Source organism: Phyllobates terribilis, unplaced genomic scaffold, assembly GCF_046119375.1.
Source record: "Phyllobates terribilis strain yellow unplaced genomic scaffold, ASM4611937v1 Scaffold_10__3_contigs__length_209671492, whole genome shotgun sequence".
Lineage (NCBI taxonomy): Eukaryota > Metazoa > Chordata > Amphibia > Anura > Dendrobatidae > Phyllobates > Phyllobates terribilis.
Genome location: NW_027362770.1, coordinates 156,146,706 through 156,164,459, shown reverse-complemented (window position 1 = coordinate 156,164,459; position 17,754 = coordinate 156,146,706).

The window sequence follows — 17,754 nt, the reverse complement described above, 5'->3', positions numbered from 1 at the left end:
TATGTATGACTATGGTCTGTGCATTATACTACTATGTATGACTGTGGGCTGTGCATTATACTACTATGGATGACTATGGGCTGTGCATTATACTACTATAGATGACTATGGGCTGTGCCTTATACTACTATGGATGACTATGGGCTGTGCACTATACTACTATGTATGACTATGGTCTGTGCATTATACTACTATGTATGACTATGGGATATGCATTATACTACTATGTATGACTATGGTCTGTGCATTATACTACTATGGATGACTATGGGCTGTGCATTATACTACTATAGATGACTATGGGCTGTGCCTTATACTACTATGGATGACTATGGGCTGTGCACTATACTACTATGGATGACTATGGGCTGTGCATTATACTACTATGTATGACTATGGTCTGTGCATTATACTACTATGTATGACTATGGGATATGCATTATACTACTATGTATGACTATGGGCTGTGCATTATACTACTATGGATGACTATGGGATGTGCACTATACTGCTATGTATGACTATGGACTGTGCATTATACTACTATGGATAACTATGGGCTGTGCATTATACTACTATGGATGACTATGGGCTGTGCATTATACTACTATGGATGACTATGGACTGTGCATTATACTACTATGGATGACTATGGGCTGTGCATTATACTACTATGGATGACTATGGGCTGTGCATTATACTACTCTGGATGACTATGGACTGTGCATTATACTACTATGGATGACTATGGGCTGTGCATTATACTACTATGTATGACTATGGGCTGTGCATTATACTACTATGGATAACTATGGGCTGTGCATTATACTACTATGTATGACTGTGGGCTGTGCATTATACTACTATGGATGACTATGGGCGGTGCATTATACTACTATGGATGACTATAGGCTGTGCATTATACTACTATGTATGACTATGGGCTGTGCACTATACTACTATGTATGACTGTGGGCTGTGCATTATACTACTATGGATGACTATGGGCTGTGCATTATACTACTATGGATGATTATGGGCTGTGCATCATACTACTATGTATGACTGTGGGCTGTGCATTATACTACTATGGATGACTATGGGCTGTGCATTATACTACATGTATGACTGTGGGCGGTGCATTATACTACTATGGATGACTATAGGCTGTGCATTATACTACTATGTATGACTATGGGCTGTGCATTATACTACTATGTATGACTATGGGCTGTGCATTATACTACTATGTATGACTATGGGCTGTGCATTATACTACTATGGATGACTATGGTCTGTGCATTATACTACTATGTATGACTGTGGGCTGTGCATTATACTACTATGGATGACTATGGGCTGTGCATTATACTACTATGGATGACTATGGGCTGTGCATCATACTACTATGTATGACTGTGGACTGTGCATTATACTACATGTATGACTGTGGGCTGTGCATTATACTACTATGTATGACTATGGGCTGTGCATTATACTACTATGTATGACTGTGGGCTGTGCATTATACTACTATGGATGACTATGGGCTGTGCATTATACTACTATGTATGACTATGGGCTGTGGACTATACTGCTATGTATGACTATGGGCTGTGCATTATACTACTATGTATGACTATGGGCTGTGCATTATACTGCTATGTATGACTATGGGCTGTGCATTATACTACTATGTATGACTATGGGCTGTGCATTATACTACTATGTATGACTATGGGCTGTGCATTATACTACTATGTATGACTGTGGGCTGTGCATTATACTACTATGGATGACTATGGGCTGTGCATTATACTACTATGGATGACTATGGGCTGTGCATTATACTACTATGTATGACTATGGGCTGTGCATTATACTACTATGTATGACTGTGGGCTGTGCATTATACTACTATGGATGACTATGGGATATGGATCATACTACTATGTATGATTATGGGCTGTGCATTATACTACTATGTATGACTATGGGATATGGATTATACTACTATGTATGATTATGGGCTGTGCATTATACTACTATGTATGACTATGGGCTGTGCATTATACTACTATGTATGACTATGGTCTGTGCATTATACTACTATGTATGACTATGGGATATGGATTATACTACTATGTATGACTATGGGCTGTGCATTATACTACTATGTATGACTATGGTCTGTGCATTATACTACTATGGATGACTATGGGCTGTGCATTATACTACTATGTATGACTATGGTCTGTGCATTATACTACTATGGATGACTATGGGCTGTGCATTATACTACTATGTATGACTGTGGGCTGTGCATTATACTACTATGTATGACTATGGTCTGTGCATTATACTACTATGTATGACTATGGGATATGGATTATACTACTATGTATGATTATGGGCTGTGCATTATACTACTATGTATGACTATGGGCTGTGCATTATACTACTATGTATGACTATGGTCTGTGCATTATACTACTATGTATGACTATGGGATATGGATTATACTACTATGTATGACTATGGGCTGTGCATTATACTACTATGTATGACTATGGTCTGTGCATTATACTACTATGGATGACTATGGGCTGTGCATTATACTACTATGTATGACTATGGTCTGTGCATTATACTACTATGGATGACTATGGGCTGTGCATTATACTACTATGTATGACTATGGGCTGTGCATTATACTACTATGTATGACTGTGGGCTGTGCATTATACTACTATGTATGACTGGGCTGTGCATTATACTACTATGGATGACTATGGTCTGTGCATTATACTACTATGGATGACTATGGGCTGTGCACTATACTACTATGTATGACTATGGGCTGTGCATTATACTACTATGTATGACTATGGGCTGTGCATTATACTACTATGTATGACTGTGGGCTGTGCATTATACTACTATGTATGACTGTGGGCTGTGCATTATACTACGATGGATGACTATGGGATGTGCATTATACTACTATGTATGACTGTGGGCTGTGCATTATACTACTATGTATGACTGTGGGCTGTGCATTATACTACTATGTATGATTATGGGCTGTGCATTATACTACTATGTATGACTATGGGCTGTGCATTATACTACTATGTATGACTATGGGCTGTGCATTATACTACTATGTATGATTATGGGCTGTGCATTATACTACTATGTATGACTATGGGCTGTGCATTATACTACTATGGATGACTATGGGCTGTGCATTATACTACTATGTATGACTATGGGCTGTGCATTATACTACTATGTATGACTATGGGCTGTGCATTATACTACTATGGATGACTATGGGCTGTGCATTATACTACTATGTATGACTATGGGCTGTGCATTATACTACTATGTATGACTGTGGGCTGTGCATTATACTACGATGGATGACTATGGGATGTGCATTATACTACTATGTATGACTATGGGATATGGATTATACTACTATGTATGACTATGGGCTGTGCATTATACTACTATGGATGACTATGGGCTGTGCATTATACTACTATGTATGACTATGGTCTGTGCATTATACTACTATGTATGACTATGGGCTGTGCATTATACTACTATGTATGACTATGGGCTGTGCACTATACTACTATGTATGACTGTGGGCTGTGCATTATACTACGATGGATGACTATGGGATGTGCATTATACTACTATGTATGACTATGGGATATGGATTATACTACTATGTATGACTATGGGCTGTGCATTATACTACTATGGATGACTATGGGCTGTGCATTATACTACTATGTATGACTATGGTCTGTGCATTATACTACTATGTATGACTATGGGATATGGATTATACTACTATGTATGACTATGGGCTGTGTATTATACTACTATGTATGACTATGGGCTGTGTATTATACTACTATGTATGACTATGGGCTGTGTATTATACTACTATGGATGACTATGGGCTGTGCATTATACTACTATAGATGACTATGGGCTGTGCATTATACTACTATGGATGACTATGGGCTGTGCACTATACTACTATGTATGACTATGGGATATGCATTATACTACTATGTATGACTATGGTCTGTGCATTATACTACTATGTATGACTGTGGGCTGTGCATTATACTACTATGGATGACTATGGTCTGTGCATTATACTACTATAGATGACTATGGGCTGTGCATTATACTACTATGGATGACTATGGGCTGTGCATTATACTACTATAGATGACTATGGGCTGTGCATTATACTACTATGGATGACTATGGGCTGTGCACTATACTACTATGTATGACTATGGGATATGCATTATACTACTATGTATGACTATGGTCTGTGCATTATACTACTATGTATGACTGTGGGCTGTGCATTATACTACTATGGATGACTATGGTCTGTGCATTATACTACTATACAGTCATGGCCAAAAGTTTTCAGAATGACACCAAAATTATATTTTCACATGATCTGCTGGCCTCTGGTTTTTATTAGTGTTTGTCTGATGTTTATATCACATACAGAAATATAATTGCAATCATATTATGAGTACCAATAGGTTATATTGACAGTTAGAATGAGTTAATGCAGCAAGTCAATATTTGCAGTGTTGCTCCTTCTTCTTCAAGACCTCTGTAATTCTCCCTGGCATGCTCTCAATCAACTTTTGGACCAAATCCTGACTGATAGCAGTCCATTCTTGCATAATCAATGCTTGCATTTTGCCAGAATTTGTTGGTTTTTGTTTGTCCACCCGTCTCTTGATGATTGACCACAAGTTCTCAATGGGATTAAGATCTGGGGAGTTTCCAGGCCATGGACCCAAAATCTCTATGTTTTGTTCCATGAGCCATTTAGTTATCACCTTTGCTTTATGGCAAGGTGCTCCATCATGCTGGAAAAGGCATTGCTGGGCGCCAAACTGCTCTTGGACGGTTGGGAGAAGTTGCTCTTGGAGGACATTCTGGTACCATTCTTTATTCATGGCTGTGTTTTTAGGCAAGACTGTGAGTGAGCCGATTCCCTTGGCTGAGAAGCAACCCCACACATGAATGGTTTCAGGATGCTTTACAGTTGGCATGAGGCAAGACTGGTGGTAGCGCTCACCTCTTCTTCTCCGAATAAGCTGTTTTCCAGATGTCCCAAACAATCGAAAAGGGGATTCATCAGAGAAAATGACTTTGCCCCAGTCCTCAGCAGTCCACTCCCTGTAACTTTTGCAGAATATCAGTCGGTCCCTGATGTTTTTTCTGGAGAGAAGTGGCTTCTTTGCTGCCCTCTTTGAAACCAGCCCTTGCTCAAAGAGTCTCCGCCTCACAGTGCATGCAGAAGCACTCACACCAGCCTGCTGCCATTCCTGAGCAAGCTCGGCACTGCTGGTAGTCCGATCCCGCAGCTGAAACAGTTTTAAGATACGGTCCTGGCGCTTGCTGGTCTTTCTTGGGCGCCCTGGAGCCTTTTTGACAAGAATGGAAGCTCTCTCCTTGAAGTTCTTGATGATGCGATAGATTGTTGACTGAGGTGCAATCTTTGTAGCTGCGATACTCTTCCCTGTTAGGCCATTTTTGTGCAGTGCAATGATGGCTGCACGTGTTTCTTTAGAGATAACCATGGTTAACTGAAGAGAAACAATGATACCAAGAACCAGCCTCCTTTTAAAGTGTCCAGTGATGTCATTCTTACTTAATCATGACTGATTGATCGCCAGCCCTGTCCTCATCAACACCCACACCTGTGTTAATGTATCAATCACTAAAATGATGTTAGCTGCTCCTTTTAAGGCAGAACTGCAATGATGTTGAAATGTGCTTTGGGGGTTAAAGTTCATTTTCTGGGCAAATATTGACTTTGCAAGTACAGTAATTGCTGTTAAGCTGATCACTCTTTGACATTCAGGAGTATATGCAAATTGCCATTACAAAAAATGAAGCAGTAAACTTTGGAAAAATTACTATTTGTCTCATTCTCAATACTTTTGGCCATGACTGTAGATGACTATGGGCTGTGCATTATACTACTATGTATGACTATGGTCTGTGCATTATACTACTATGTATGACTGTGGGCTGTGCATTATACTACTATGTATGACTATGGTCTGTGCATTATACTACTATGTATGACTATGGTCTGTGCATTATACTACTATGGATGACTATGGGCTGTGCATTATACTACTATAGATGACTATGGGCTGTGCATTATACTACTATGTATGACTATGGTCTGTGCATTATACTACTATAGATGACTATGGGCTGTGCCTTATACTACTATGTATGACTATGGGCTGTGCATTATACTACTATGGATGACTATGGGCTGTGCATTATACTACTATAGATGACTATGGGCTGTGCCTTATACTACTATGGATGACTATGGGCTGTGCACTATACTACTATGTATGACTATGGTCTGTGCATTATACTACTATGTATGACTATGGGATATGCATTATACTACTATGTATGACTATGGTCTGTGCATTATACTACTATGTATGACTGTGGGCTGTGCATTATACTACTATGTATGACTATGGTCTGTGCATTATACTACTATGTATGACTATGGGATATGCATTATACTACTATGTATGACTATGGGCTGTGCATTATACTACTATGGATGACTATGGGATGTGCACTATACTGCTATGTATGACTATGGACTGTGCATTATACTACTATGGATGACTATGGGCTGTGCATTATACTACTATGGATGACTATGGGCTGTGCATTATACTACTATGGATGACTATGGACTGTGCATTATACTACTATGGATGACTATGGGCTGTGCATTATACTACTATGGATGACTATGGACTGTGCATTATACTACTATGGATGACTATGGGCTGTGCATTATACTACTATGGATGACTATGGGCTGTGCATTATACTACTCTGGATGACTATGGACTGTGCATTATACTACTATGGATGACTATGGGCTGTGCATTATACTACTATGTATGACTATGGGATATGCATTATACTACTATGTATGACTATGGGCTGTGCATTATACTACTATGGATGACTATGGGCTGTGCATTATACTACTATGGATGACTATGGACTGTGCATTATACTACTATGGATGACTATGGGCTGTGCATTATACTACTATGGATGACTATGGGCTGTGCATTATACTACTCTGGATGACTATGGACTGTGCATTATACTACTATGGATGACTATGGGCTGTGCATTATACTACTATGTATGACTATGGGCTGTGCATTATACTACTATGGATAACTATGGGCTGTGCATTATACTACTATGTATGACTGTGGGCTGTGCATTATACTACTATGGATGACTATGGGCGGTGCATTATACTACTATGGATGACTATGGGCTGTGCATTATACTACTATGGATGACTATGGGCTGTGCATTATACTACTCTGGATGACTATGGACTGTGCATTATACTACTATGGATGACTATGGGCTGTGCATTATACTACTATGTATGACTATGGGCTGTGCATTATACTACTATGGATAACTATGGGCTGTGCATTATACTACTATGTATGACTGTGGGCTGTGCATTATACTACTATGTATGACTATGGGCTGTGCACTATACTACTATGTATGACTGTGGGCTGTGCATTATACTACTATGTATGACTATGGGCTGTGCACTATACTACTATGTATGACTATGGGCTGTGCATTATACTACTATGTATGACTATGGGCTGTGCATTATACTACTATGTATGACTGTGGGCTGTGCATTATACTACTATGGATGACTATGGGCTGTGCATCATACTACTATGTATGACTATGGGCTGTGCATTATACTACTATGTATGACTATGGGCTGTGCATTATACTACTATGTATGACTATGGGCTGTGCATTATACTACTATGGATGACTATGGGCTGTGCATTATACTACTATGGATGACTATGGGCTGTGCATCATACTACTATGTATGACTGTGGGCTGTGCATTATACTACTATGGATGACTATGGGCTGTGCATTATACTACTATGGATGACTATGGGCTGTGCATCATACTACTATGTATGACTGTGGGCTGTGCATTATACTACTATGGATGACTATGGGCTGTGCATTATACTACTATGTATGACTATGGGCTGTGCATCATACTACTATGTATGACTGTGGGCTGTGCATTATACTACTATGGATGACTATGGGCTGTGCATTATACTACTATGTATGACTATGGGCTGTGCATCATACTACTATGTATGACTGTGGGCTGTGCATTATACTACTATGGATGACTATAGGCTGTGCATTATACTACTATGTATGACTATGGGCTGTGCATCATACTACTATGTATGACTATGGGCTGTGCATTATACTACTATGTATGACTGTGGGCTGTGCATTATACTACTATGGATGACTATGGGCTGTGCATCATACTACTATGTATGACTGTGGACTGTGCATTATACTACATGTATGACTGTGGGCTGTGCATTATACTACTATGTATGACTATGGGCTGTGCATTATACTACTATGTATGACTGTGGGCTGTGCATTATACTACTATGGATGACTATGGGCTGTGCATTATACTACTATGTATGACTATGGGCTGTGCATTATACTACTATGTATGACTATGGGCTGTGCATCATACTACTATGTATGACTGTGGGCTGTGCATTATACTACTATGGATGACTATGGGCTGTGCATTATACTACATGTATGACTGTGGGCTGTGCATTATACTACTATGTATGACTATGGACTGTGCATTATACTACTATGTATGACTATGGACTGTGCATTATACTACTATGTATGACTATGGGCTGTGCATTATACTACTATGTATGACTATGGGCTGTGCATTATACTACTATGTATGACTATGGGCTGTGCATCATACTACTATGTATGACTGTGGGCTGTGCATTATACTACTATGGATGACTATGGGCTGTGCATTATACTACTATGTATGACTATGGGCTGTGCATTATACTACTATGTATGACTGTGGGCTGTGCATTATACTACTATGTATGACTATAGGCTGTGCATCATACTACTATGTATGACTATGGGCTGTGCATTATACTACTATGTATGACTATGGGCTGTGCATTATACTACTATGTATGACTATGGGCTGTGCATTATACTACTATGTATGACTATGGGCTGTGCATCATACTACTATGGATGACTATGGGCTGTGCATTATACTACATGTATGACTGTGGGCTGTGCATCATACTACTATGTATGACTGTGGGCTGTGCATTATACTGCTATGTATGACTGTGGGCTGTGCATTATACTACTATGTATGACTATGGGCTGTGCACTATACTACTATGTATGACTATGGGCTGTGCATTATACTACTATGGATGACTATTGGCTGTGCATTATACTACTATGTATGACTATGGGCTGTGCATTATACTACTATGTATGACTGTGGGCTGTGCATTATACTACTATGGATGACTATTGGCTGTGCATTATACTACTATGTATGACTATGGGCTGTGCATTATACTACTATGTATGACTGTGGGCTGTGCATTATACTACTATGTATGACTATGGGCTGTGCACTATACTACTATGTATGACTATGGGCTGTGCATTATACTACTATGTATGACTATGGGCTGTGCATTATACTACTATGGATGACTATGGGCTGTGCATTATACTACTATGGATGACTGTGGGCTGTGCATTATACTACATGTATGACTGTGGGCTGTGCATTATACTACTATGTATGACTATGGGCTGTGCATTATACTACTATGGATGACTGTGGGCTGTGCATTATACTACTATGGATGACTATGGGCTGTGCATTATACTACATGTATGACTGTGGGCTGTGCATTATACTACTATGTATGACTATGGGCTGTGCATTATACTACTATGTATGACTATGGGCTGTGCATTATACTACTATGTATGACTGTGGGCTGTGCATTATACTATTATGGATGACTATGGGCTGTGCATTATACTACTATGTATGACTATGGGCTGTGCATTATACTACTATGGATGACTATGGGCTGTGCATTATACTACTATGTATGACTGTGGGCTGTGCATTATACTACTATGGATGACTATGGGCTGTGCATTATACTACTATGGATGACTATGGGCTGTGCATTGTACTACTATGGATGACTATGGGCTGTGCATTATACTACTATGAATGACTATGGTCTGTGCATTATACTACTATGTATGACTATGGGCTGTGCATTATACTACTATGGATGACTATGGGCTGTGCATTATACTACTATGTATGATTGTGGACTGTGCATTATACTACTATGTATGATTATGGACTGTGCATTATACTACTATGTATGACTATGGGTTTTGCATTATACTACTATGTATGACTGTGGACTGTGCATTATACTACTATGTATGATTATGGACTGTGCATTATACTAATATGTATGACTATGGGCTGTGCATTAAACTACTATGTATGACTATGGGCTGTGCATTATACTACTATGAATGACTATGGGCTGTGCATTATGCTACTATGTATGACTATGGGCTGTGCATTATACTAATATGTATGACTATGGGCTGTGCATTATACTACTATGTATGACTATGGGCTGTGCATTATACTACTATGAATGACTATGGGCTGTGCATTATGCTACTATGTATGACTATGGGCTGTGCATTATACTAATATGTATGACTATGGGCTGTGCATTAAACTACTATGTATGACTATGGGCTGTGCATTATACTACTATGTATGACTATGGGCTGTGCATTAAACTACTATGGATGACTATGGGCTGTGCATTATACTACTATGGATGACTATGGGCTGTGCATTATACTACTATGTATGATTATGGACTGTGCATTATACTACTATGTATGACTATGGACTGTGCATTAAACTACTATGTATGACTACGGGCTGTGCATTATACTACTATGGATGACTATGGGCTGTGCATTAAACTACTATGTATGACTATGGGCTGTGCATTATACTACTATGGATGACTATGGTCTGTGCATTATACTACTATGTATGACTATGGGCTGTGCATTATACTACTATGGATGACTATGGGCTGTGCATTATACTACTATGTATGATTATGGGCTGTGCATTATACTACTATGAATGACTATGGTCTGTGCATTATACTACTATGTATGACTATGGGCTGTGCATTATACTACTATGTATGACTATGGGCTGTGCATTATACTACTATGTATGACTGTGGACTGTGCATTATACTACTATGTATGATTATGGACTGTGCATTATACTACTATGTATGACTATGGGCTGTGCATTATGCTACTATGTATGACTATGGGCTGTGCATTATACTAATATGTATGACTATGGGCTGTGCATTAAACTACTATGTATGACTATGGGCTGTGCATTATACTACTATGGATGACTATGGGCTGTGCATTATAATACTATGAATGACTATGGTCTGTGCATTATACTACTATGTATGACTATGGGCTGTGCATTATACTACTATGGATGACTATGGGCTGTGCATTATACTACTATGGATGACTATGGGCTGTGCATTATACTACTATGTATGATTGTGGACTGTGCATTATACTACTATGTATGACTATGGGTTTTGCATTATACTACTATGTATGACTGTGGACTGTGCATTATACTACTATGTATGACTATGGGCTGTGCATTATACTACTATGTATGACTATGGGCTGTGCATTATACTAATATGCATGACTATGGGCTGTGCATTATACTACTATGTATGACTATGGACTGTGCATTATACTACTATGGATGACTATGGGCTGTGCATTATACTACTATGGATGACTATGGGCCTTGCATTATACTAATATGTATGACTATGGGCTGTGCATTAAACTACTATGTATGACTGTGGGCTGTGCATTATACTACTATGTATGACTATGGGTTGTGCATTATACTACTATGGATGACTATGGGCTGTGCATTATACTACTATGGATGACTATGGGCTGTGCATTATACTACTATGGATGACTATGGGCTGTGCATTATACTACTATGGATGACTATGGGCTGTGCATTATACTACTATGGATGACTATGGGCTGTGCACTATACTACTATGGATGACTATGGGCTGTGCATTATACTACTATGTATGACTATGGGCTGTGCATTATACTACTATGGATGACTATGGGCTGTGCATTATACTACTATGTATGACTATGGTCTGTGCATTATACTACTATGTATGACTATGGTCTGTGCATTATACTACTATGGATGACTATGGTCTTTGCATTATACTGCTATGGATGACTATGGTCTGTGCATTATACTACTATGTATGACTATGGTCTGTGCATTATACTACTATGTATGACTATGGTCTGTGCATTATACTACTATGGATGACTATGGTCTGTGCATTATACTGCTATGTATGACTATGGTCTGTGCATTATACTACTATGTATGACTATGGTCTGTGCATTATACTACTATGTATGACTATGGGCTGTGCATTATACTACTATGTATGACTATGGGCTGTGCATTATACTACTATGGATGACTATGGGCTGTGCATTATACTACTATGTATGACTATGGGCTGTGCATTATACTACTATGTATGACTATGGTCTGTGCATTATACTACTATGGATGACTATGGTCTGTGCATTATACTGCTATGTATGACTATGGTCTGTGCATTATACTACTATGTATGACTATGGTCTGTGCATTATACTACTATGTATGACTATGGGCTGTGCATTATACTACTATGTATGACTATGGTCTGTGCATTATACTACTATGTATGACTATGGGCTGTGCATTATACTACTATGTATGACTATGGGTTGTGCATTATACTACTATGGATGACTATGGTCTGTGCATTACACTACTATGTATGACTATGAGCTGTGCATTATACTACTATGGATGACTATGAGCTGTGCATTATGCTGCTATGGATGACTATGAGCTGTGCATTATGCTGCTATGTATGACTGTGGGCTGTGCATTATACTACTATGTATGACTATGGTCTGTGCATTATACTACTATGTATGACTATGGGCTGTGCATTATACTACTATGGATGACTATGGGCTGTGCATTATACTACTATGTATGACTATGGGCTGTGCATTATACTACTATGTATGACTATGGTCTGTGCATTATACTACTATGTATGACTATGGGCTGTGCATTATACTACTATGTATGACTATGGTCTGTGCATTATACTACTATGTATGACTATGGACTGTGCATTATACTACTATGTATGACTATGGACTGTGCATTATACTACTATGGATGACTATGGGCTGTGCATTATACTGCTATGTATGACTATGGGCTGTGGACTATACTGCTATGTATGACTATGGGCTGTGCATTATACTACTATGTATGACTGTGGACTGTGCACTATACTGCTATGTATGACTATGGGCTCTGCATTATACTGCTATGTATGACTATGGACTGTGCATTATACTACTATGTATGCCTGTGGACTGTGCACTATACTGCTGTGTATGACTATGGGCTGTGCATTATACTGCTATGTATGACTATGGACTGTGCATTATACTACTATGTATGACTGTGGACTGTGCACTATACTGCTATGTATGACTATGGGCTGTGCATTAAACTACTATGTATGACTATGGGCTGTGCATTATACTGCTATGTATGACTATGGGCTGTGCATTATACTACTATGTATGACTATGGGCTGTGCACTATACTACTATGTATGACTATGGGCTGTGCATTATACTACTATGTATGACTATGGGCTGTGCATTATACTGCTATGTATGACTATGGGCTGTGCATTATACTGCTATGTATGACTATGGGCTGTGCATTAAACTACTATGTATGACTATGGGCTGTGCATTATACTACTATGTATGACTATGGGCTGTGCATTATACTGCTATGTATGACTATGGGCTGTGCATTATACTACTATGTATGACTGTGGACTGTGCACTATACTACTATGTATGACTATGGGCTGTGCATTATACTGCTATGTATGACTATGGACTGTGCATTATACTACTATGTATGACTGTGGACTGTGCACTATACTGCTATGTATGACTATGGGCTGTGCATTAAACTACTATGTATGACTATGGGCTGTGCATTATACTACTATGTATGACTATGGGCTGTGCATTATACTACTATGTATGACTATAGGCTGTGCATTATACTGCTATGTATGACTATGGGCTGTGCATTATACTACTATGTATGACTATGGGCTGTGCATTATACTACTATGTATGACTATGGGCTGTGCATTATACTACTATGTATGACTATGGGCTGTGCATTATACTACTATGTATGACTGTGGGCTGTGCATTATACTACTATGGATGACTATGGGCTGTGCATTATACTACTATGTATGACTATGGGCTGTGCATTATACTACTATGGATGACTATGGGATGTGCATTATACTACTATGTATGACTATGGGATATGGATTATACTACTATGTATGATTATGGGCTGTGCATTATACTATTATGTATGACTATGGGCTGTGCATTATACTACTATGTATGACTATGGTCTGTGCATTATACTACTATGTATGACTATGGGCTGTGCATTATACTACTATGTATGACTATGGGCTGTGCATTATACTACTATGTATGACTATGGGCTGTGCATTATACTACTATGTATGACTATGGGCTGTGCATTATACTACTATGTATGACTATGGTCTGTGCATTATACTACTATGGATGACTATGGGATATGGATTATACTACTATGTATGATTATGGGCTGTGCATTATACTACTATGTATGACTATGGTCTGTGCATTATACTACTATGTATGACTATGGTCTGTGCATTATACTACTATGTATGACTATGGTCTGTGCATTATACTACTATGTATGACTATGGGCTGTGCATTATACTACTATGTATGACTATGGTCTGTGCTTTATACTACTATGTATGACTATGGGCTGTGCATTATACTACTATGTATGACTATGGGCTGTGCATTATACTACTATGTATGACTATGGTCTGTGCATTATACTACTATGGATGACTATGGGATATGGATTATACTACTATGTATGATTATGGGCTGTGCATTATACTACTATGTATGACTATGGTCTGTGCATTATACTACTATGTATGACTATGGTCTGTGCATTATACTACTATGTATGACTATGGTCTGTGCATTATACTACTATGTATGACTATGGGCTGTGCATTATACTACTATGTATGACTATGGTCTGTGCATTATACTACTATGTATGACTATGGGCTGTGCATTATACTACTATGTATGACTATGGGCTGTGCATTATACTACTATGGATGACTATGGGTTGTGCATTATACTACTATGGATGACTATGGTCTGTGCATTATACTACATGGATGACTATGGGCTGTGCACTATACTACTATGTATGACTATGAGCTGTGCATTATGCTGCTATGGATGACTATGAGCTGTGCTTTATACTACTATGTATGACTATGGGCTGTGCATTATACTACTATGTATGACTATGGGCTGTGCATTATACTACTATGGATGACTATGGGTTGTGCATTATACTACTATGGATGACTATGGTCTGTGCATTATACTACATGGATGACTATGGGCTGTGCATTATACTACTATGGATGACTATGAGCTGTGCATTATGCTGCTATGGATGACTATGAGCTGTGCTTTATACTACTATGTATGACTATGGTCTGTGCATTATACTACTATGTATGACTATGGTCTGTGCATTATACTACTATGTATGACTATGGGCTGTGCATTATACTACTATGTATGACTATGGTCTGTGCATTATACTACTATGTATGACTATGGGCTGTGCATAATACTACTATGTATGACTATGGGCTGTGCATTATACTACTATGTATGACTATGGGCTGTGCATTATACTACTATGTATGACTATGGTCTGTGCATTATACTACTATGTATGACTATGGACTGTGCATTATACTACTATGTATGACTATGGGCTGTGGACTATACTGCTATGTATGACTATGGGCTGTGCATTATACTACTATGTATGACTGTGGACTGTGCACTATACTGCTATGTATGACTATGGGCTGTGCATTATACTACTATGGATGACTATGGGCTGTGCATTATACTGCTATGTATGACTATGGGCTGTGGACTATACTGCTATGTATGACTATGGGCTGTGCATTATACTACTATGTATGACTGTGGACTGTGCACTATACTGCTATGTATGACTATGGGCTGTGCATTATACTGCTATGTATGACTATGGACTGTGCATTATACTACTATGTATGACTGTGGACTGTGCACTATACTGCTATGTATGACTATGGGCTGTGCATTATACTGCTATGTATGACTATGGACTGTGCATTATACTACTATGTATGACTGTGGACTGTGCACTATACTGCTATGTATGACTATGGGCTGTGCATTAAACTACTATGTATGACTATGGGCTGTGCATTATACTGCTATTTATGACTATGGGCTGTGCATTATACTACTATGTATGACTATGGGCTGTGCACTATACTACTATGTATGACTATGGGCTGTGCATTATACTACTATGTATGACTATGGGCTGTGCATTATACTGCTATGTATGACTATGGGCTGTGCATTATACTACTATGTATGACTATGGGCTGTGCATTATACTGCTATGTATGACTATGGGCTGTGCATTAAACTACTATGTATGACTATGGGCTGTGCATTATACTACTATGTATGACTATGGGCTGTGCATTATACTGCTATATATGACTATGGGCTGTGCATTATACTACTATGTATGACTATGGGCTGTGCATTATACTGCTATGTATGACTATGGGCTGTGCATTAAACTACTATGTATGACTATGGGCTGTGCATTATACTACTATGTATGACTATGGGCTGTGCATTATACTGCTATGTATGACTATGGACTGTGCATTATACTACTATGTATGACTGTGGACTGTGCACTATACTGCTATGTATGACTATGGGCTGTGCATTAAACTACTATGTATGACTATGGGCTGTGCATTATACTACTATGTATGACTATGGGCTGTGCATTATACTGCTATGTATGACTATGGGCTGTGCATTATACTACTATGTATGACTATGGGCTGTGCATTATACTACTATGTATGACTATGGGCTGTGCATTATACTACTATGTATGACTATGGGCTGTGCATTATACTGCTATGTATGACTATGGGCTGTGCATTAAACTACTATGTATGACTATGGGCTGTGCATTATACTACTATGTATGACTATGGGCTGTGCATTATACTACTATGTATGACTATGGGCTGTGCATTATACTACTATGTATGACTATGGGCTGTGCACTATACTACTATGTATGACTATGGGCTGTGCATTATACTACTATGTATGACTATGGGCTGTGCATTATACTACTATGTATGACTATGGGCTGTGCATTATACTACTATGTATGACTGTGGGCTGTGCATTATACTACTATGGATGACTATGGGCTGTGCATTATACTACT